This window comes from Lissotriton helveticus, chromosome 1_1 (genome assembly GCF_964261635.1).
Source record: "Lissotriton helveticus chromosome 1_1, aLisHel1.1, whole genome shotgun sequence".
NCBI lineage: Eukaryota > Metazoa > Chordata > Amphibia > Caudata > Salamandridae > Lissotriton > Lissotriton helveticus.
In genome coordinates, this window is record NC_136057.1 from 1,075,326,147 (window position 1) to 1,075,350,458 (window position 24,312).

The following is a 24,312-nucleotide window of genomic DNA, read 5'->3' on the forward strand; positions in this document are numbered from 1 at the left end:
ACCCAAGCCTGGAGTGTTTGGCTGTGTTTTGCATGAATTCCACAAACCTAAACTTTGCTTACGTCCCCACTCCTGTAAATGCTTGAAAACGAAGCCCTGGAAAACTGGATGAGCAGGAAAAGTTTAAATTATTTAAAAGTGTTACCTTAGGTTGGGCATAGCTTCCCTTTTGGGTGCTCCTATATAGAATAAATACTTCTCTCTCCACCAGGACTTCAAAAAGAAGACTTGGTTTGGCAACATAGAAGGAAGTTTGTCAGAAACAGCACTTGTGTGTGGTGTGTTGCTGTATCACTCAAGACTACAGCCAACATATTTCTCTTAAAGAATTCCTGTTGCCTGTGACCTACACTAGAAGAAGAGGAAGCATTACTGATCAGCATGTAGAGAGGAGAAGGATGTAGATCATTAAGAAGACAAGACAAATACGTGCAGTCTTAAAGTCTATATAGGTGTCATCTTAAAGAAGCAAACCACTTAGGAGACATGGCAACATTCGACTCCAGCTGGCCAGAACCAAATCAAGGCCATCTCAGGGTTGAGGATGTGTAGGAAACATTTCAGGGATGCGAGTAGAGAAAGTCTACATTTTCTCAAACCTCGAACCATACCTAATGTGGGAGGCTGAATCGCCACATTTCCAGGTAGAGAGAGAGAGAAATGGGGGTTCCCTTTGCCCAATACGCTATTATTACATTGGATAACTATAGTCTCCAAGATTTCGAAAGCTGTGGAACCACTGGTCTAATTCTCATCTTTTTATCAAGATAAATAAGCACAAACTTATGGCTGAACCCTAATCCTAAATGCCCCTACCCAACGTCTATGTATGAACCAGTAGGGCCAGACGATATCCCCTTTCCTACGGTACCTCTGTTCCCTAAAACATAGGCCCAAGTATCTGTTTTGAGATAAAAATGCATAACTATGTATTTCTAGGCACTATGCCAAATTCTAGCACTAGCAACTTCCCAGAGAGATCATTGACTTTGAGATCAATTAAATCAAACTTATCTTTTTTGAATTATGTCCATTGTCTCAGGAATACTGACTACTGGCCTTCTGTAGATATGGTTAACACGACAGTTCAAGGATTGGTGGGAGCAGGCTCTATCATCGCTCACAAGAGCACAGGAGGTCTTTGCATTCTCTAACGCGGCTATTATAAAGCAGCGGGGTAGAGAGGTTTAAAATGTGCGTGCCTGGCTGGCCGAAGAGACTTGCGCATTTTAACTTGAGAGGACAAAGCTCACTGCTGCCACTCAGCAGCAATTGCCCGCCCCATCTTGACGCTCAGTTAAGGACATTTGCTGAAAAATAAAATGGTAAGAAAGAAACTTTATTACCATTTTATTTTTCAGCTCCGGCCTGGGCTTTTGTTCGTGAGGCGATGCTCCTCTGCTCAAACGGAGGAACCGCCCCTCGATTTTTAAGTCATTTGCAGCACATTTCTTTTGAGGGGTTTAAGATGTTTGTTTTGAATTTGGTATTTAGGCATTTTAATTGCCTATTTTCATGCACGTGTAAAGCAATGTTAAACAAGGCTGTATTTTACTTAGTTTAGTATGTGATTTGAGTAGCATGGCCGATTTGTCATTATTGAACATAAATATTTCCCGCGAATACCAGGTAAAAGCAAAGACCAGGCTAGTCAGTGCCTACAATATTCACTCGCATGCTAATTAAAAATCATTCAAACCAAACGATATTCGTAGACATTATGAGAAAATAAATGGCTCAAAACCTTTGCGAAAAAAGCAAAATTGGGTGCTTTATAAAGTTACATACAAAAAGAAGACAACATTTTCCTGCAAACCACAGAGTGTAATTGTAGCATTTTTTAAAATATTTTACTATGGAGGACTTCCTGGGCACAACATTAATGCAAAGGAAAAAGTGCACTATGCAGGGGCTTTATATTTAAATCTTACAACTTAGTTGGCACTTTGTGGTTGCTATACGGCGTTTAGATGCTTGAGTTCAGTCAAGTGGTTGAAAAATATTCACTCGTCACACTTCCAAAAATCACATAAATGCAATTGGACATTGAAGGAAGTTCAACTCATGAAATTCCAATTCATATTTGAAGAAGAAAACGAGTTACTTACCTGTAACTACGGTTATCCAGTATTGGTATGTTTCATAGATTCACATGCCTGAATCATTCCCCGTCGTCGAGGCGGGAGTCCCACGGTAAATAAAATATATAATAGCAGTGCCTAAAATTTCTTGTAGTAGGCTGAAAAAGCCTAAAGGCCTAACTAGGCCTCAAAACTTAGCAGCCTATCTACATCATTATGTAAAAAGACCTGAAATAGTAGCCTCAGCCAATCAGCTGTCCTCACCCTCTAGAACCTTCCCAGCTCAGGCAGTTCTCCTCAGATTTCCCCAGCACAAGTGAGAATTAGTATCCATAGACAGAACTGCCCTACCGGGGGGGAGGGTGGGTGCATGTGAATCTCTGAAAGATACCAATACTGGATAACCGTAGTTACAGGTAAGTAACTCGTTTTCTTATCCAGTATTAGGGTATCTTTCATAGATTCACATGCCTGAATCAGAATAGCAAGCAGTAACATCATGCCTGTCGATAGAGGAAGGTGGGAGACAAAGAAAACATAAATCTATCCCCACTCAACCAGGAAGGTAATAGAGCACAAAACTTGTTAACATAACATATGCATCAAAACCTTCAAATACAACAGATAGGACAGCATTATAAATATATACAGTTTAAAGCAGTATAAGAAAAAATATATATAAGCTATCCAACCTTAGTGAAGAAGATGCTGCAGCACTGCATCACCAACAGCTGTGTCATCTTGAACTGCCGACTGCAGACAGTAATGTTCGGTAAAAGTGTGGACACTTTTCCAAGTAGCAGCTCGGCAAATGTTCTCCAGCGTCACTCCAGCGAAAAGGGCCGTAGATGTCGACACTGTTCTTGTGGAATGAGCTTTGACCTTCCTTGATAAAGGTCTATTGGCCTTGTCATGACAGAAGGTAATTGTAGAAGACAACCACCTGGCAATAGTTGCTTTTGTGACAGCTTGACCGAAGGTGGGTCTTCCATAGGCAACAAACAGTTGTGTAGATTTACGGCTGTCTTTCGTTTTCTGCAGATAGAATTTCAGACACCTTTTCACATCCAGAGAATGTAAAACCCTCTCTGCAGGAGTTTTTGGATCCGGGAAAAAGGTTCTGAGTTTGACCGGTTGATTAATGTGGAATTGAGTTGGCACTTTAGGAATGAATTTTGGATTGGTCCTAAGCGTAACAAATTCCTTAGAGAATTGCAGAAAAGGGTGAGTAATAGTGAACGCCTGTATTTCACTAACTCTGCGAGCAGAAGTAAGAGCCAACAAGATTGCAACTTTCCAAGTCAGAAACTTCAGTTCTGCTTTATGGATTGGTTCAAAAGGCCTTTTTAGAAGTTGGGAAAGAACCACATTAAGATCCCACTCCGGAGGAGGAGGACGAACTGGAGGGAAAGCTCGGAATAGCCCTTTAAGGAATTGTTTGATCAAGGAGGATGAACATAAGGATGGTTTGTTGGGATTCTTCCGGAATCTGGATATTGCTGCCAGATGTACTTTAATAGAAGAAAAGGCTAGACCTGATTTAGCCAAAGAAAGCAGGTATGGAAGGATGGCTTCAGGAGGAGCCTGAAGTGGATGAATTTCATTATCTCCACACCATGAACAGAACCTCTTCCACTTGAAACGATATGTTTTGATGGTACTTTGCGCACGTGCTTGCGACAATATCTCCCTGCAGTCCGAGGAGATGTTTAGGTCTTTGAACTCTAGGAAGTCAGGAGCCAAGCGTGCAAGTGCAGCGATTGAGGATCTGGATGATGGATTTGACCTCCCTCTCTTGACAGCATCGACACTGTCGGTTTGAGCCGAAACGGAGGCTGTTGAGACAGTAGGAGAAGCTCCTGAAACCAATATTGCCTTGGCCAACGTGGAGCAATGAGGATGAGAGTGCAGTGTTCCCTCTTCATCTTTTGCAGCACTCTCGGAATGAGCGGAATCGGAGGATAAGCGTACGCAAACATTCCGGTCCATCTCATCAGGAGGGCGTTTCCTCTTGACCCCCTTCCTGGGAACCTGCTGGCATAAAACAGGCACTTGCTGTTTTGCTGCGTGGCAAACAAATCCAGCGTCGGTTTCCCCCAAAGCCGAAAAATTTTCTCTACTTGATGTTGTTCGAGCTCCCATTCGTGGCAGTCCACAAATGTTCTGCTGAGACTGTCTGCTAGAGAGTTGCGAACTCCTTGTACATGCTCTGCTTTGAGGGATATGCCGTGACTTAAGGCCCATTCCCACATCTCCTGCGCTTGCAGTGACAGGGCAAGAGATTTCGTTCCTCCCTGTTTGTTTATGTAAAACATGCTGGTGGTATTGTCCGTACGCACCAGCACGGACGAATTCACGATCCTTGGTAGAAAAGCTTGTAGGGAAAGAAAAATGGCCCTTAGTTCCAAGATGTTGATGTGCATCTGTTGGTACTGATGAGACCATTTTCCCTGGATCTGAAGGTCCTGAAGGTGACCTCCCCAACCTTCCATGGACGCATCCGTAGTCAGGGTGAACTCCGGAATCTCTTGGAGAAAGGTGAGGCCCGGCGACAAGTTGTGCGCCTTTGACCACCAGAGAAGAGCCTGTTTCATTTTGACAGTGACTTTGATGCGGTCGTCGAATGATCCCTCGACCTGCTTCCACTGACGAAGTAACTCTTCTTGCAACGGTCTCATTCTGAGTCTTGCCATAGGAATGAGGTTGATCGCAGATGAACACATCCCCAGAAGGGAAGCATATATCCGAACTGAAAGCGACTTTTTTGCGGATATCTGTTTTGCTAGTTTTACGAGCTTGTTTTGTCGCTCCTGTGTCAGGTATGCCTTGCACTGGCATGTGTCCAAGACTGCTCCCAGAAAAGTCAATCGTTGACGAGGTTGGAGCTGAGATTTCTGTGAATTGAGGGTCAGCCCTAGATTCGAGAATAGTGAAAGTGTCCTGCTGACCGCTTCCATTGTCGAGCTTCTGGTTGGACCTTTTAACAGCCAGTCGTCGAGGTATGGGAACACTTGGAGTCCCAGGGACCTCAACATTGCAGCCACTGGAGCCAGGCATTTCGTGAAGATTCTGGGGGCCGATTTGAGGCCGAACGGGAGGACTTTGAATTGGAAATGGACGCCGGCCACTTGAAACCTTAGGAATTTGCGGTGGTTCGGGTGAATAGGGATGTGAAAATATGCGTCTTGCATATCCAGAGAAGCCAGAAAGTCCCCTTCGTTGAGACAATTCTGAATGTCCTTCAATGTCACCATGCGGAAACTCTGTTTCTTTAGATATTTGTTGAGTTTGTGCAGATCCAATATTGGACGCCACTCTTCCGAATTTTTCTCCACAAGGAAGAAGCGAGAATAAAAGCCCATCCCTTTCTGAGAAGGATGGACTCGTTCTATCGCATTCTTGCGTAGCATCTTTAAGGCTTCTTTGAAGAGTAAGCGCAGGCGAGGGGGAGGGGGACCCCTGGGCGGTGTTGGTGGAGGCTTCTGCAAAAACTCCAAAGTGTGTCCCTTGCTGACCAAATCCAGGACCCACTGATCTGAAGTTATCTTCCGCCACTGATGGTAAAAGGCGGAAATCTTGGCGCCCACGGGGAGGGAAAGGGGTATGGCCGACATCCGGCAAAGCTCATTGGCGCTTGTTAGAATCTCGCCCTTGATTGCCTGAGCGCCGTTTCCCTCCTTGCCGAGAGAAAGAACCAGAAGCAGGCTGCCTGTTAGAAGATTGATAGTAGGGCTTGTTGTAGGTAGATTGATACTGTCGATTTTGTTGGTTGGAATAATTGCCTCTGGATGAGTAGCCACGACCTCTTGCTCCTCTAAAGGACCCCCTCTTGTATTGCAGGGTTCCAAGAGATTTCGCTGTATCGGTATCAGTTTTAATAGCCAATAAAGCGTCATCAATGTGCTTCCCAAACAATGACTCACCATCGAAAGACATGTCCAAGATCTTGGTTTGGACCTCAGGTCTAAAAGTGGTAGCCTTGAGTCAACCTTGACGTCTAAGCACAATTGCCCCAGCCAATTGTCTAAAGTTGGTATTAGAAATGTCTAGGGCGCAATCAATAATTTCTGAGGCCGCCCTTTCGCCTTCCTGCACAATTCTGCGCACCTCCATCTGTTGATCCTCCGGGATCAGCTCAAGATATTCCGTGATCTCAGACCACATTTGTCTATCATAACGAGCCAGGATAGCTAAAGAATTAGCCGCCTTTATGGATGCTGCTGCGTTTGCTGAAAACTTCTTTCCAATTGCATCAAGCCTTCTTCCCTCCTTGTCAGGTGGCGTTGAAATGGGAGCAGAAGGATTTTTGGACTTCTGCTGCGCAGCCTGAGAAATGACCGAATCTGGTCGAGGATGACCGATTAAACAAGCAGGAGTATCTGCTGGTGCTCAATACTTTTTGTCTATCCTCGGCAAAACTGCCGGAATGGAAGCTGGAGTTTTCATTATATTGAGACCTTCCTTCCATATATAATCGATAATAGGTATGGCTCTGACCACTCTCCGATATCCCTCTTTAAAGTCATGTAAAAAGCAGTCCGACTGCTCAACTGTGACAACTAATTCAAATCGATTAGCAGCTCTCTGCATAATATTGTGAAAACCCCCAATATCTTCAGGTGGAGAGTCTGAAGGACGGGGAGGAGGTGGAGAAGGTGTAGGGATGACATAATCCTCCCAAGGATCCACCGGAGTGTTATCCGGTAACTCTCCCTCTTCCCTACTTTCTTCACCATCAGTGGAAGAACTGTCTACAACTTGAGGAAGTGGAGCAGTATGTTGTTGTAGCGACAATGGAGCTCTTGGCGACGGAGGTCTTGGCACATGAACTGGAACAGGTGACCCAGCGGGCGCACCTTCATTGGGTGGAAATCTCTGGCGATAATCTGCCAACATAGCCTGCAAATCCTGTATTAAGGAAGTTGGCAAATGTGTCGTGTCCTCAGACCGAGGAAGTCTACTATGAGGTGACTGATATGGTGTTGAATAAACGTCATGCACATAATGTTCCTGAACCTCTTCTTCATCATCCTCTTGAAATTTAATATTCAACTGAGAAGGGTGACAGGCAATCCCAAAGGGACCATCATCCTCTTCCCCTTCATCCGACTCCCCTTGCATGTATGTCTCCAAAATGTGCGATGGCAAAAGTGGAGAAATATGTGAATAATCCTGTCTTTTATACGTTTTCATTTGAAAATGAGTGAATTGTATCTTTGCAGGTGGGGAACCGTGCATCCGATGAGCAGAAGTCCCAGTAAATGGATTCTCCGTCGACGGTGCTGTCAATGCTAAAGATCTTGCCGTAGACGAGGCCGTCAATGGTATCTTCGCCGACGAGTCCTTCGTCGCCGGGACCGTCGACAATGCCGTCGTCGACGAGCCCGTCGTCGACGGGTCCCTCGTCGTTGGGACCGTCGGTGGTATCTTCGTCGACGAGTCCCTCGTCGTCGGGACCGTCGATGGTATCTTCGTCGACGAGCCTTTCGTCGACGGGGCCGTCGATGGTATCTTCGTCGACGAGTCCCTCGCCGTCGGGGCCGTCGATGGTGTCTTCGTCGACGGTGCCTTCGTCGACGGGTCCGACGTTGGTGTCTTCGTCGACGAGGTCTTCGTCGACGAGACTGTCGATGACGTCTTCGTTGACAACGAGGCCGTCGATGGTGGCTTCGACGACGAGTCCTTTGGTGACAATGTCTTCGTCGACGACGGCCTTGCGGTCGTCGACGGAGCAGACGATTTAGTCGACGGAGCCTTCGTTGAGAAGGATTTCGACGATGGTAACTTGGTTTTTGATAGCAAAGGTGGTACAGACATCAAAGGTGACGTGATAGCTGAAGTAGTAACCACAGAAGTAGAAGAGGAGGTAGAAGTCCAAGTAGTAGTAGGTACAGACACCAGAGAGATAGTCTTAGCTTGGGTTGTACTCACATGTGAAGAAGCCGATGCACTCTTAGAGGGTTCTGAAGCTTTCTGAGAGGTTTTCAACATTTTCTTTCTCTCAGGAGAAGCATTGTCCGTGGATCTAGCTCTCTTGCTAGAAGTAGAGGCTTTGTCCTCATCATCTGTGGATGAAGACTTCAGCCACAAAAGAACCCTTGCCTCCCTATCCCTGATGGTTTTCTGAGGGAAGGTACGGCAAATTCGACAGTCCTTCACCACATGTGAAGGGTGCAGGCAATAAATACAGTCCGAGTGCTTGTCATCCACATGGACTCTCTTCTTGAAGCAGGTGCCACAAGGTTTGAAAAGAGCCTTCTTTTCAGACATTTTAAGGTTTGAAGATCCAAAAACTGAGTAGGCACTCAGGGAGACTCCCTTACACACGAAGTGCGGTGAAAATCTGAGGAGAACTGCCTGAGCTGGGAAGGTTCTAGAGGGTGAGGACAGCTGATTGGCTGAGGCTACTATTTCAGGTCTTTTTACATAATGATGTAGATAGGCTGCTAAGTTTTGAGGCCTAGTTAGGCCTTTAGGCTTTTTCAGCCTACTACAAGAAATTTTAGGCACTGCTATTATATATTTTATTTACCGTGGGACTCCCGCCTCGACGACGGGGAATGATTCAGGCATGTGAATCTATGAAAGATACCCTAATACTGGATAACAGCTTGCTCTATTGCATTCGTATTCGAGGTTCTTGGGAACTACAATTTGAAAGCTATCTGGTGTGCAATTAGATGTCCATGTAACCAGTGCACTAGGATCCTGCCTTTTCTGCCTGCTTATTATCATAAGAGGATCATTCCCTAGAGGCTATGATCCACACTGCCCTTACACGTTTAGTATTTTCGAAATCTAAAAACCTGTCTGTTTGACAAATAACCTCCTCCTCCTTCCATCTGGCGCCATACAGACTATTGGAGTGATGATGGACCAGCAGTAAGCAGTGACTAGTTTCTAACCCATCTAGATCTAGGGATTTTAGGGGGGAATGAGTGGCAGAAGCCACTGTGCACTTACTGTCTCCGCCGTCATTCCTGCCCCCTCTCACTTTAATCAGTCAACAGCCTATGCCCTCTATATTTGTGCTCAGGCCTCCCTGAGTTCAAGCCAGAGAGCTGTATTGTCTCCTGGTCAATGGGAAAGCTTAGCACCATGGAATGGGTCCAAAGATTTGTTGGTGTGTGTGCATCTTTCTGCCTATGGATGCGTTTCTAGGAATATGGATGGATGCATTGCTGTCTGTAGGGGTTACTGTTGGCATAAACTGACCAAAGCCTATTGTGACCATCCTTGATGATACGGTTGGCATCTCTAGCAAAACGATGACCATGACATACTGTGAATATTTTCTGCATTGGTATTATGGTGCCCCTGGAATTAAGGTGACACTGGCATGTTGTCATTGCTCATCCCATTACGGTAGGTATTTCCATCGCAATGATGGCCATTCCCGGTCTTATGATGGTTAACACTGCCAAAATGGGGCTAGCTTCAGCATAATGACGACTTTGTCATAAGGTGGTTCCTCACTGGCATACTTAAACAATACTTTGCATTTATATGGCTTGCCCAGGCATAATGGTACTTTTGGCATATTTTGATTATCCATGACATTATCATGGCCATCCCTTTCTTATTGATGGCTGTTAGATCTGGGTGTCTCTAGTTGGCAGAGGTAGGTAGCAATGTCCAAATAGGACCCTTGTTTCTAGTCAGGGTAAGGGGGATACACTCTTTAGATAACCCCTGCTCACCCCCTTGGTAGCTTGGATCGAGCAGACAGGTTTATCAAAGGCAATGTGTAAAGTATTTGTACCAACACTCACAGTAACACAGTGAAAACACCAGTTTAGAAAAATAAAGTATCGTTATCTAAACGACACAAAACAAAATGACAAAAAATCAACATACACAGTTCAAGAATAAGTCTTTAAAAAGAGTTTAAGGGTTTGTGTCAAAATAATCCACAGTTGCGTCACTCTAAGCCCAAAGTACCTGTAGATGCGACAAAAGATCCAAGTGGAAGCTGCAGTGTTGAAAAACAAGCGATGCTTCGCTCCTGAGAACCTGGGGAGGCGATGCGACAACCCCGCTGCATGCAGCGGGCGTGTTGCGACGAATCCGGTCTGTATGGGAAGGGATGCGATACCTTGTATGGATTCCGGTGCGCAGGTTCGGTAGGAAGCGTCTTGCACAGGCACGATGCAACAGTCTTTGGGACGGAGACGATCTTCGGTGCAGCGACGATGCGCGGCGCAGATCTTCCCGTGGCCCCTCGAGTGTGGGCTCTGCGATGATGTTCGATGCGATCTGCAAGTAAGCGATGCAACGGTTTCTCACAGCAATGACCGGCTCTGCGATGATACTCACAGTGACAGGAATCTTCCCGCACCAGGGGGATGCCCACCGCAAGCGAACGATGCGTCGGTTCTTGCAGCGGGAACAGGCGCTGCGCCGATCTTCGCGGCGACAGGATTTTTCTCGCACTGTCGACGATGCGCTCTGCAAGCGAGCGATGCGTGCACATTGTAGATCTTCTCTTCTTCTTCTGTTCCAGCTCCCCAAACAGCAGGCACCAACTTCCAGAGGCCCCACAACTGGCTCAGGCACTCTAGGAAGGGCAGAACTCGCACAGCAGAGTTCAGGGGGGAAGCTGGGGGTGAAGTCCTTTTGTTCCTGGGACTTCTTAACAGGAGGCCAGCTCTTCTCAGCCCCTTAGAGATCTCTTCAAGCAAGGGGACACAGCAACAGCAAAGTCCAGAAAAGCAACTGCAGATCAGCCCACAAACCCACAGCAGGACAGTCCTTCCTCTTCAGTCTTCCAGCTTTCTCCTTGACAGAAGTTCCTTCTTGATTCCAGGATGATCTAATTTTCTGAGGTCTGGTCATCCCTTTTTATGCCAAAATTCTCTTTGTTCTCTGAGAGCAGAGATGCCTTGGCCTAGTCCAAACCAGTTCTGGCTGGAGCACTTTGTGTTCCTGACTTCTTCTTTCCTTTGAGACAGAGGGGCAGAGTCGTCAGCCGCCCAGCAGGAGGTGGAGCCACCATTGTGGAAGGCAGGCACAGTCCTATTCAGGCCCTGGTGCTATCCCCTCCTACCACTCAAGATGCAGATTCATCTAGTCAGCCTAGGGCTGACTCACTCAGCTCCTTGGAGCCAACCCAGCCCCTGTCACTCACAAACCAGTCAATTCACAAACAGGCCAATGCATACAGAAAGGTCAGACAAGAAAACAGCCACTTTCTTAAAGTGCTGTTTTCAAACACAGGATTTAAAAAACATCTTTCCTAAAAGATGTGTTATTAAATTCTGAGTTCAGGGATACCAAACTTTAATTTTCGATTTTGCTCCTATGGGAAGATATGCAGGTAAACAAAATACACAGCATAACCCATTATAGCCTATGGGCAAGACAAGACAGCCTTTCAATAGTGAAAAACGAAATTGGAAGTATTTCACTATCAGAGCATGTCACCTACATCAGTACATGCTCTACCTTTCACATACACAGCACCCTGCCCAGGGGGGTACCTTGGGCCTTCCATTGGGGCGTCCAATGTGCACAGAAAGGGAAGGATTAGGCCTGGCCAGTGGGGACACTGGTCAGGTCAGCATGGCAGTTAGCAACTGCACGCAGGCACTGCAGTGGCAGGCCTGAGACACCATTTTAGGGCTACTCATGTGGGTGGCACAATCAGTGCTGCAGGCCCACTAGTAAGTAAGCAACAATATCTCAACTGGTATTATTCGACAGGACAGTTAGATACGTATGTAAACTACATTACATGAAAAGAAAAAGGAGACTCTGTGATTTTTTAGAAATGTGCATATGGCATCATATAATCGGATACAATTTACAATAAAGAGAAATACAGTTGTGACAGCACTGTAGGTAAAAAATTCCGTGAACAACCCGAATCGGACTTGGTGCACATTGGTGTACGTGACACCAAGGGTGGCGACGCAAGTGACAATATGTGATCAGCTAGGAACGGCGCAAGGTGCAAACGTGAGAAGATATGTACAGTGAATAGGGTTGTTCAAGTCAATAATTCTAAATCTTATTACACAGTTTGTTAACAGTTTCTTTTGAACCACTAGCGGGGTGCGCCATCAGTTGTGCGGACAGGTCGACGACGTTTTGATCATCTTCAGGACTGGGTTGGAGGGTTTGGACGGTGCTGTACCAGGAGGGAAAGGAAAATTGGCCGTGGGGTGGGGGAATAATTGGTTGTTTAGAGCCATGGGAGCAATCGTATGGGCGATTCGGCGGCGAACGGGGGTGGGGGTGGGTAAAGGTGGTAGACTAGGGTGGGGAGGTGAAGGTTGTACTGGGGGGGGGTAAAAGAAGCACGACCGGGTGGCCGTAGGTGATTAGTGCATACAGTGATCTCTGTGGCAAGAGGTTGGAGTCAGATGAGAGCATGTGGTATAGCTCCAGAGGAAGGTGTGCTGGTGGGCTGGTGATGGGTGGGTGAGACTGGTGAGGGTGTGTACCCTGCCTGGAGAAGTGGATGGGTGGTGTGATGGGCGAAGATGGCATGGCTTCAGGGGAGGAATCGTGACCTATATGGAGAAGGGTCCTAGTGTGCTGGGTGGTCAGTAGCCTAAGAGGGGAGTGTAGGACTAATTAGCTATACGGTGAAAGCTGGTGCGGGATGTGTACGCGCAGCACAGGTGGTGTATTGGTGAGAAGCATGAAACAAGAGGTTTACCTGGAAAAGATTTTAAAAGCTGCGGGAATTCCGTGTCCCAAAGGACATCGGCGCGATGGGTGCATGGAGGGCACAGTCAATTTGGCGTGCTCTGAAACTGTGAAGAAACAAACTTGTCAGTAGGGCCCGGGTGGGGCGGGTGCTAGGGCTTTGATGGTGTCGCGGTAAGAGCAGGAGACAGAGCGGAGTGCAAGTAATTGAATCACCAACCCTGGCACACTTAGTGCACTCTACTAGGGACTTACTGGTCAATCAAATATGCCAATCATGGATAACCAATCATAATAATAATTTACCCAGGGAGCACTTGCACTTTGACACTGATTAGCAGTGGCAAAGTACCCAAAGCATCAAAACCAGCAAACACTAAATCCAGCACAGCGTCAAAAATACAGGCGGTAGAGGCAAAAAGTCAGGAGAAACCACACAAAGGATGCCAGGTCTAACAATGGCCATTCTAGGTGTTATAATGTTTATACCTGGCACAATGTAGGCCATCTCTGGCAAAATAGTGCCATACATACTTTGCTTATTCTGTGTATCTTTGGAATTGTGATGGTCATCTTTGACATACTGCTGGTTTACCTTCAAGCATAGAGGTGACTATCTCTACACTACTGGTGGCCCTGACATACTGAAGCTCTACTTGACAAATAGTGTGTATCCTTGATATAATTCTGAGCAACTCAGGCATATTAGTGGTTATCACTATCTTAACAGTGGTCCAGACAAAGATTCCAGTCAAAGCATGCTGTGTGTATCACTGAAACAATGGTGAATATTCCAGACATGGTGCTGGCCATCTGTAACATAATGATGACTCTAGCATAAGTATTTGATGTAAATGACGCTCTAATGGTTTGGAAATAAACTTGTGTATTTACTAATAGTGTGATATATGGTGACAATACTATTATTTGCATACAATGACAACCTTTTGTCTGAGGGGACTGAGATTTTTTAAGTGAAAAGCTGCTATTTAGAAGTAAAATATAGTAAGTTGATTTTGGGATATAAGTGAATCTGTTTTTTTAAAAAGTAAAGTTTATTTTTGAGTGATAAAGGGCCATATGTATCAAGATACCCATTTGCGATTCTCAAATAGCGATTTTTAAGAAATCGCTATTTGAGAATCGCAAATGGGTATGTATGTACAAAATCGCATTTTTTTTTTAGATTTCTTAAAATTCCTTAATTGTGATTAGCAAATTGCGAATCGCAATTAAGGAATACTTTCCTATTCATTTCTATGGGCCAGGAGGCCCATAGGAATGAATGGAAATTATTCTCAATTTGCGATTCGCAATTTGCGAATCGCAAATTGAGAATAATTTCAAGGGTGCAGGGGTGTCCAAAGGACACCCTGTTGTACCCCTGAAATATACATGGGTGCACAGGTGGCACACATACATGCCCAAGGGCATGTATGTGCGTCACATGGCACTTTGAAAAATGCAAAAATGTGCATTATTCATGGAATTCGCAACTTACCACCAAGTGCACATTTTTTTTGCTTCATACATTGCATTTAAGGAATCGCAAAATTTGCGATTCCTTAAATGCAATTGCAAAATAAGGAATCGCAGATTTTGGGATTCCTTATTTTGCACCAGATTTTGCTTAATACATACCATGTAGCAAATTGGCATTCGCAAAGGTCGAAATTCTGCGAATTTCGGCCTTTGCGAATGCGAATTTGCTTGATACATAAGGCCCAAAGTGTAGGTCAAGTAATTGTTTTTGGTTGGTGTAAGCTTTGCTTGTGCCACATAGCACTTTCTGGTATGACTTTATTTCATGACCCTGATGAACCATTTTATCATCTGTGTTGATTTTTATTTAGGACAATCTTGTTCCATATGGAGCCTGTGTACATACATACACAAGTACATACTCAACCTTGTATATATTGTTTGGGCAAAATTTTTGCCAGTGAATATAATTTTACTCCTTAATATTGTACTATGGATTTTGAGATCATTGATTTCACTGAAAATAGAAAATCCGTGACATGATTTGGAACCCAAACAATTAAACCATTCGATACCCTCCATGAGCAACCAGAAGCAGTGGACGTGCAGCAAATGTAACAATGTTCAGTCTCATGTGCACATTAGCCTGTAGAATACGTTTTTCTCTGTACACCCTAGTAATTAAGATGCACTGAATGTATCCTACAGAAAAACGCTGTATTTTGCTAAACTTTACTCACAAGTTAATAATACTGCCGTGAAATATCTAAATTAAAGATTGCCCTGAAAATGTCAAGTATTTTTACGCAACTTCACAACCAAAATGTAGCAACAATTTACCTGATTATTCTCAGTGGAGTCCAACAACATAAACTTCATAGGTACGAAAAGAGGCAAAGAGGCGAGGTCAGAGCCCATCTCCTTTAACTTTTTAATTTCCATCCGGTAAACAATGCGACTTGGATTCTTAGTCATAAGTAGTTCCAATTGTTTTTCACACCTTGGAGACAGTAGTTGTTGATAAGGGCTGTACGTCGGCAAGTACCTAAAAACGCAATTAGAAACAAATAACGCAAACGGAAACGAATAACGCAAACGTAATTGCACGCAAGTTGTGATGCATCGCACGGACATAAATAAACACACATTCCGGTAACATAAGCACAAGTGTTTTTTCCTAAATGAAATCCTGATGCACAATTAGTTGTCGTCTCTGCTGCTATGTTGCTGAAGAATGTTAGGATTTTCTGTGTCAATATTGCTATGGTTTTGAATTGCATGATAAGAAAGTGGGAATGGAAATATAACCAATGAGAAAGGTCAATGGTGATTATTTCTTTCCTGGTTAGCTGCTTTCAAATACATCCCCAAAAATATTACTTGCTGAGATAGTTCTGTGAAAATCAAGGCAATGTCTTTATTTCGAATTTTCATATAGCGCGCAAACCACAAGATGCCATCTCAGAGCACTGGGAGAGAAACACAGCAATTAATGGATCACGTCAGTATGGCAGAAACGCAGAGGCAAAACTGAAACCTGCAGCTTAACAATTATAATATCTTGGAAAATGGAAAGGCCTTGAAAGGGTCGGCTGAGCGATCAAAGACCCGCCTTTGCAGTGGATTCCAAGTGGGCCAATGGCATGAGGTATTTATGGAAACAGTAAGTAACAACAACCCAAGCTCATAAATACACATACCATGCATGTCTCGATAACAACATACCATGCATGTCTCGATAACAACTGGGAATTATACATCCCAGTACAATTTCGACAGGATTGACCTGCTGAAATTGTACTGAGACAAACTGCAGGGGTGTGTTTATAACACCTACTAAATAACATGTGCAGTGTACTCCGCAGGACTAGGTATTCTGATCCCTGCGCATGCAGGTTTTTTTGTGTTTTGTTACAGGCATCAGAACTTTATGGCCCACTTGTATTCGGGTTGGTGTTTAACTAGGTTTCCCTTGATAATAGAGTTTGTCATGAGCTAGCAAGTATTCAAAATTGAAGCCACACAAACTGCAAGGATCTATTCCTCACTGTACAACCACTACATTGTAAAGCTCCTTTAAAGGTTAGAATTACATTTTAACATCAAAATTAATGATCTCATTCTCAATAACACCAATAAATATATTTTTCAAATCTGACAGTTTTCTGCCTTTAAACTATTTTTTGGGCACATAAGAAAATGTTTCATCTACAAAGCTTGAATTACCTAAACGGTGTGTTTTGATATTATTTTACAATGTTGGTATCGTTAAGTACTAGGTTGTTTTTTAGCATACCAAAAGAGAAGGGCTAAAGATCTGCCAAAGATTGCCTGTGCAACTTTTCTACCTTTCAAAAAGAATTTCACAATGACAGTGGCAAAGATAAGAGTGAGAGGTTGAAACTATAACAGGTCTTTCATTACAAAAAGTTCTCCTCTTATGCTAGCTTTGATAAAGAGTACATATTTAAACGGAAAATAAATCCAATACTTCCTAATATTGCAGATAGCAGTGTCCCTCTGCTACACAACCACACAAGCGGCAAGATGTTGACAACACCAAAAGAATAATAAACTTTTTCACGCTTTCAAGGCCTCTCACTTCAGATCACTACAGTCCATCCTCCGCCACCAGGTCAGAGATATGCCGAATGTAACCCCACCTGCGTAGGATGACACCAGTATTGCCTTCACTATATCTGCACCGTATATCTGTACTGTATAAAAATTATTTTTCTAATAAAATCCTTTGGAAAAAAAAAAAAAGAAAACCTATGAAGTCCTTAGGTATTAATAGGCTACGCTTCTTACTGCAATGCTAGATCAAATCATTGTAACTATAACCACTTACTACGTAAACATACAAGTGATGTTGTTTCCTACGTTGATGTAACAGCATTCCTTTTGACTATGACCCCAGACATCCCAAAATTCATTTTACCCTTCTGAGAAGCAGTGGGAGCGATTGAGCTCTGAAATATGTGTTGTACAAACTAACAAATATACAAATATATACTCCTCAGACTACAAAGCCTAACTTGTAAAACAATAAATAAATTAATTAAAAATAGGTTAAGGGTCCAAAAGGTACCAGCCTGTTGTGGTGCTGCCAAATATAGGGGTTGCGATTAACAAGACAGCCTAATCTTTATTCCATGTCATTCCTCTATTCAATCTCATGTGTCTTTCTCCCACCACCCTACACTTACTGTCTATTTAGCTCATTACTTTCTATCTCTGCTCTCCTCCTTTTTTATATTTTCTTTTCTTTTCCTTCTCTTTTTCCTTTATTCTTTTTTTTCTACTTTTCCCTCTTTTGCTCGGAGTCAAAGTCTGGTCAAGAAAAATAAGCCCCAGTTACCAAAAAATGAGTGCCCGGTTCCCACCACCACAATTTAAGCATATCAATGTTATGTCAAATAATGACCGTCTGTGAAACAATTTATTAAAGACTAAAGATGTTTTTCATTCCTAATGTTCCTGATACTACCCGACTTCCTGACCACAAAGGTTCCATTTAATAAGAATGTGTATATTTTCCCTTTCAGGAAAATGTATGCATTTGAATGGATTGGTTAACTTGTTCTCAAACAAAATATCTTTGAATCGGTCTTTGGTTATTAACGAAGACACAAGGAAGGTTTCCCCAAATGGTAGGCCCCTGTTTTCTCCAAAATAGCCAGAATTAGCTCTGTGCAATAATGTGAATTTTAGGGACCAATAACCATGCCTGGTACTTTGGTTCACCTTTTCTCTTACAAGTATGGCCTTACATTTGTTATTATTCTCAGTGTAGAGGGTTGCAAAACCAGGAATGACAAAGTCAATTTCATGACAAGGGTTAAAGATTGGGGTGACCAAAATGAACCATACATTGAATAAATGACAATTTGTATACATAATAATAGCTTGAAGAGAGAAGGGGCTTCAGAGGGACAATACTTTTAGAGTCCACTTCTTACCTCAACAACCGCTGCTAACACTAACATTTCAAAAATTTGCTTCAGCTCATTGCCTTTCCAACTGTGCTTAGAATAATTTCCTTGACCTTCATGAAAAACTCCAACATCTCCTGCCATTTTTATGCTGATGACACACAACTTTGCTTCAAAGTAGCCTTTTCATGGGATATAGATCTGCTGGCTCAGACCCTCATAAATGCTTTGCCTTGGCTCAGCACTATGTCAAATGACATCCTTCAAAATATAATTTTTTCTGATCTCTTTCCCGAACTGCACAATCCCAGTTAATTTGTGGCTTAGCGCTCTCAATGACCTAGAACGTTGCAACAATCACCGAGCTTCATGCCGAGTAAGAAACTTCACCTATAATCCCACATTAAAGTATTTTAAATGGAGCACTATTTCAAATAAGACTCCAACAGGAAATCAAGCCCTACCTCCCAGCTGAAAAATTCAAACAAAGGGCATCATCGCGAGTGCTAGCTGGACTGGACTATTGAATCTCCTTACTCGCTTGATTATCATAACTTCATTTCACACTACTAAAGGAAGTACATGCTAAGGCAAGACTATATTCTAGGACCTGGAAATTTGACCATATCACACCAATCTTTATTCCTTTTAACTGGTCCCCAATCAGGGCCATATGCACCCTCAAGCCTGCCTGTACTATTTGCATAACTCTTCACTATGAGTTGCCAAATTATCAAGGAAATACATTGGTCATTTCAGGTGGCATAATCTACGAAGCGCAGACATCCTAACCTTGAATGTCAGATCTACACAATGAATAGAAAATTTAAACAATTCTTCTTAGAAACTGACCCTACAGCAACCCTGTTATTAGACCAAACTCTTTGTTGCAGGCTTCCAATGCAAAATGAAAAGAAGAATTGTGGCAATACCTTGCAATGTGAACTATTACCAAGTTGGACTGAATTAAATTAGCTTTATTGAGGGACACACTCTTCGATATAGAGACATCTGCATTCCGGTTTCTTCTGCTTAGTTAAATACATAATTAGTTGCTCCTAAAAAATCTACATTCAATAACTCAGTCTCCTATGCTCGGTCTGCTACATCCTTCTAAGTACCCTACAACTCCTGGTCCTTCTGCTCCCAGATGGATATTATTCGTTTGTTCCTAAATATTGTTTAAAATCTTTTCTATGTAAGTCTGTCTGTCACCCTTTGAGCTTAATTCGAGATATACAAAACCACACATGAAATATGGGTCCACTTGGCAGCCCTTAAGATGGTTTTAGTGGCTCCTTGAATCCGTGGCTGCGAACTGTATTTACTCTATGTCTCTGAAATCCTCCTGACGTATGAAATTTCGACAGAGCACTCAGTCATGAAACTATGTTGGAAAAAGTTTCGGAATGTTTAAGGAAAATACTTGCAATAGGTGTGGATACAAGACTGGCCAACTGCATTCAAATCCTTTTTCTGAATTTCCACATAGCAGGTCTTAAAAAATTGTTATGAAAAAAATGACTGAAGTATTCAAAAGGATGTTAAAGAATGCTGCAAATTAGAAAACAATAATAGTTACACAATGAAAGGTAAACAATAGCATGTAGGATGATCAAGTAGTATTATCTGCTCAGTGTGCCAAAACATCGGTTTACATTTTTATTTAATCAACTTGACTAGGAGGAGTCTGAGGAACACTAGATGACAAGAACACTAGCCTTCGTAAGGAACGGGGCAACATTTAAAGTAATACAGATGTCCAGTAGGGCCATTTGACAATTCCGGTACAGAGGATCAAGATGGTTTGTAGGATAGATCACCAGACTAATTGCTAACACCAAAGAGATACTTGTGGACCCCCTCTACTCTAATCTGTTCATCACTGATAAAATTAACACACCAGTTATTTACAGTGCAACGAGGTCCTAGCAGGTGTCTGGAAGCACTATATAAAATAATGTTATTAAGTCACCACTCAACTTAAACTTTCACAATATACATCTTAGAGATTTAGTATTGCTCACAGTAACAATAAAATATACAATGAAGGTAATCTATACTACTATTATAAAGGAAGAACTTTGCACCTTTGAGGCGGGTAAACTCGGGAACCACAGCGCCAATCCACACACCCGATACATCATTGTAATCGTCAGGGTGTGCAGATGGACATAGGCTATATAAAGTATAAAAAGATGCGTTATTTAAAAAATTAACATAAAAAAAAGTAGTCCCTTCGAAGTAGCGCCGGCCGCTACCTGCGTGCTGACGTCAGGAGCGCGGGGAGGAGCGGCGTCCAGGAACGCGTGGAGAAGCGGCGGACATGGAGCAGGGGAGGAGCGGTGACGAACGGCGGAATGGCGGTGAGGACAGGCGGGAGGAGGGGTAAGCGGCGAAGCAGTGAAATGAGGAGCGCGGGGGAGGAGCGGCGGCTGAGGTAAGGCTCCGGGTAGGCGGGGGTCGGGGCAGGCGGGGGACGGGGCAGGCGGGGGACGGGGTGGGTTGACAATGTCGGGGCGGGCGGGGGGCCGGGCTGCTGCACAAGGCCGGGGCGGGCGGGGGCCGGGGCGGGCGGGTGCCCTGAACACTCATTTCGGGACGGGCTGCTATGTCGGGGCAGGCGAGGGGCGGGGAAGCCTGATTGCTCCCGTACAAGGTCGGGGCGGGCTGCTAGTATGATAATATAGCAACATAATAGTGATAGAACGAAGGGAGCGTGGCTAACCAGCCAGCATGGCGGACGCGAGTTGTTAGCGCTCTGGCTGATACCCCCTGTTTATCCTGGGATTTCTCCTGCTGAGGTACGATTCGTGCCCACACTGTGCAGGTCTGGTGCGGCGAAGCGGAGAGGAGCCCGAACAGCCTGGCGGTTTGCCGTTTGCTCAACGCTGGACGGAGAGCTGAGACCCGGGAGAACAGCGAGTCCCAGGAGGGGAAGGCGCGCAAAGTTCCCCGCGCGACAACGGCTGCTGCCAGAGCCTGGGGCTGCATCTCCGGGGTGACATATAGCGCAGGACTGCTGGGGCCGCGCTGGGGATCTGGCCCTGTATCGATCCTGCGCAGATACGGAGTCCCGGAGCGGCTTTGTAGGCGGCGGGCTGCCGAAACTCGCTGGGATCTGAAGGCACGGGCCAATTGGAGCCGTCGGTGGGCACTGCGGTGAGTAGTGGGGCCTGGGTGCGGCGCGGGCCTGCAACGGAAGTGGGAAGTGAGAGGAGGCAGCCTGATCTGCACCCGGGGAGCCTTGCTGCAGAGACTGTGGGGAGAGCGGGCGCCCGCGGACCGTTCCTGCAGAACGCGGGCCCGTGTATGTCAGGAGCGGGACACAGGGCAGAGCGGGCAGTCATTCTTCCCTTCGGCAAACACGTCGAAAGCAGTGCCGCGACCTGAGAGATCAACCCCTGAACAGCCACACAGTTTAAAGGAGGCTGGGAGAAGGTGTGCCTGCTGTGTCCAGAGAAAGTGAAGGCAAATAGGGAATGCTTGCTGGAAGGACCTGGGACACTGAAGGCTGGTGAGACAGTGAGTAGACACCATCTTAAGGGCGGCACCATTTTGAGTGGGACAGAGGCCTGTGTGGTGTGCCCCTGGTGTAGAAGACGGGCCCGGGTGTAGAGGGTGCCCCCGGAGAAAAGTGGTGGGACACCTGTGAGGCACTGAAAAGCGAGGGCCTGAGAGGTGCTAGACCTCCATGAAGCTACAGGGGAGCCAAGGGACAGTGGATCACCAGCAAGCCGAAGTATTGCAGAGAGAGCGTGGCCACTGTGGAGCGCAGACCAGTGGCAATACCAAGTAGGACCAGAGCCAGCTCTGTCGAGGCTGCGCAGCGCGAGGCAGAGGCGATACAGGGAGACAGTGCCCAGGGACCCAGTAACCTCCAATGAGACAGGTGGGCACCTACCAGGGGCTATCGGTGGGGCCGAGCCGCGTCTGTGCTGGTCTCCTCAGACGCTGACAGTAAACAGCACGAAAGGTCCAGTCAGGGAGCACACCAGAGCAGCGGGGGCAACAGTACAGCGCCCCTGGGCCTGTGAGGAGGAGGAGAGAGGGGATCCCTATACCGCGGAGGAGGAGCAGATTGCATGTTGCAGTCCGCAGGTGAAGTCCCCGGTACCTGTGGTTGGTGCGACGTGGTTGGTTTTCCTCCCAATTACAAGGACAGGCAGTCTGGTCACTGAGGAGCTGGCCGCAGAATTTACGACGTCGCCCACAGAGAGGATTGCCTGCTGAACGTTTTGCTGGCCGAGTGGCACGACATATCTCTCTTTCAACGGCAGGCGGGGGCCGCAGTTTAGTAACCTGCTGCTGTTTGTGCTCCCACAAACTGCGGTCTGCCTGTGAATGCCAACGGCATAACAGCTTGCGATGGGCCTTCTGTGGGACAAGTCGCAGCAAGGACAGACACGTGCAGGAAGCCTGGACCCTCCACAAGCGTGCCGCGGTGGAGACATGGAACCACAGGTGGCGACCGTCAAAGCCAAGATGGACTCTGTGCTTGCAGCAGTAGAAAGGATTGGCACCACCCTGGAACAGACCAAGGAGTCACTGGAAACACCAATTGACAAGGTCACATCGGATTTCACCCTCCTCCATGCAGATTATCGTAAGCTGGCCGAGAAGGTTGCGGTACAAGGCCAAGCGATTCAAGACCTTCAGCCCATCACCCAGAGTCATATTGCAGCACTACAGGACATGACTGACCAGGTCCATGCGCTTGAAGACCGAATAGAAGATGCGGAAGGGCGCTCTCGGCGCAATAATATTCGCGTGGTGGGCCTTCTGGAGAGGGAGGAAGGCAGAAACCCGTTGAGCGCTGGCTGCGCGATCTCCTGCCCCAAGGGGCGCTATTGCAGCAGTTTGTCGTGGAGAGGGCACACAGAGTGCCGCCGCTGAAGCCCAGACCGGGAACCAGGCCCGCCTGTTCCTCTTCAAACTCCTTAATTACTGGGACAGAGATGTGGTGCTGCGCGAAACCCGGAAGTCAGGCGACCTGAATGTGGGGAATAGTCGTGTCATGTTCTTCCCGGACTCTACCGCAACTGTGCAACGGCGCAGAAGCAACTACATGGCGGTGAAGCGTCAACTTAGGGAGCTGGAGTTGCCTTACTCCCTGCTGTTTCTGGCCCGGCTGAGAGTGGTCACAAAAGAGGGGACACGTTTTTTTCGACTCCCCGGTCGAAGTGTGGGACTGGCTGGAGGTGACGGGGCAGTGGACAGGAACACGGCCTCCGGTTCAGATACCGACCATCTGATGGAGAGAAGACCCCGACGGCGTAGGCGACGAGGGATGCAACAATCCACAAGGCCAGGCCCAGTGGCACCCAGTCCGGATAAAATCAGGATGGAATGTCGGGAAGTTCTTGAGGCGGTGGTAACTCTTGGGACTGTACATAGCAGCGACCGCATGGAGGCCTACATATGCAGTGCCCCCAGTGGCTCATCGTCTCCGTCCACTGTGATTTCGGAGGATACACACCTGCCGGTGGGGACTCCACAGACTGCTGACCAGATTATGTGATACTATGCCGCTGTACTGAGATGAGACATGGTCAACCTATGCAAGTAGAGTATTTTTTTGATTTTCCTGTTGCTACACACATGTCCTTAGGCTGCGCTGCACACTAGGGGTGCCGCCAGGGCCTAAAGGCCCTGATGATCTCCACGTCTGACTTTTAAAGTCCATTTTCTCTGCGGTCCAAGAGCCGGATGACTCGCTTTTGACTCTATCCTGTTTTTGCGCTCCTATTAATATTGTAAAGTCTTTCTCTTCACCCATGTTCTCCCTGCTCTGTTCTCCTTCCTCACTGCCTCTCTAATGCCTTTTTGTACGTGTTGTGAAGCGCTCTGATACCTTCCGGTCCAGCTAGCGCTATACAAAACTTTAATAAATAAATAAATAAATAAAGGGGTACATGCGCAACGTCAGGGAATGGCTTGCAGCGAGTGGGCGGGATGTGCAGTGCTTGATGCTGAGCTCATTTACAATCATGGGCACTCTACAGTGGCTCGCACCGGATCTGTGCGCTATTCCAGATCACAACATATTCATGCACCCTCCGTATACACTGGAGACATGGGAGGGGGAATAGTGCAGATAAGTCACCGTCACCGCACGCACCCCACCAGGCACTACACTGGAATAGCTCACTCACAATTAA

General features: G+C 45.7%; 1 protein-coding gene across 5 annotated transcripts in view; it reads right to left on the reverse strand.

Annotated features, from left to right (window-relative positions):
• LOC144821103 (uncharacterized) overlaps positions 1 to 24,312 on the reverse strand; it is a 551,585-nt gene that overhangs the window by 174,171 nt on the left and 353,102 nt on the right. For all 5 annotated transcript variants that reach the window (XR_013608229.1, XR_013608235.1, XR_013608223.1 and 2 more), the window contains one exon: positions 15,057 to 15,261. The gene's annotated coding sequence lies outside the window, so the exon portion shown is untranslated. The remainder of the gene's footprint in view (positions 1 to 15,056; positions 15,262 to 24,312) is intronic.